Below are 577 nucleotides of genomic sequence, written 5' to 3' on the forward strand. Positions count from 1 at the left end.
TTTTCCCCAGGTTATTCTAAAAAGCTGGCGCTTTCTCACCCTTTTATGTCTCAGCTCGTGTCACTGCTCAGTGAGGCCTTTCTTGACCACTCCAGCCTGCCTGCAATACATCCTCCTGTTTTATCGTATTCATATGTGTTACCAGTACCTGATATTACTAGTTGATTTGTTTCTTTTACCTCTCACATAATTTAAGTTCCAAGAAGACAGATTTTGATCGTTTTTTTCTCTGTAGCATGCCCAGCGCCAACAACTGTATCTGGCATTCAATAAATAAATGGTGAATTGAATAAATGAATGAATGAATGAGGGTGTATACCAGGCCGAACCCCCAAGCCTTTCAATCCCCACTCTTCTGCTGCAGTGGGCAAACGAGACGAGTCAGACTTTGTAGATGGTCCCTTGGCCCCCGAGATGGGGGCGAGCGAGCGCGGAGCACTTGGGAGACGTTCCCCGTAAGCCTGGGCGGTGGCCGCACTGGGAGAGGGGCTGTCGCCATTTGGCGATATTCCATGCGGGCTGCAGTGGGGGCCGGGCAAGGGTCGGCAGCGAGCGCAAGCGCGCGGGTCTTTTGCGA

This window comes from Colobus angolensis, unplaced genomic scaffold (assembly GCF_000951035.1).
Source record: "Colobus angolensis palliatus isolate OR3802 unplaced genomic scaffold, Cang.pa_1.0 Scaffold8, whole genome shotgun sequence".
Taxonomy (NCBI): Eukaryota; Metazoa; Chordata; class Mammalia; order Primates; family Cercopithecidae; genus Colobus; species Colobus angolensis.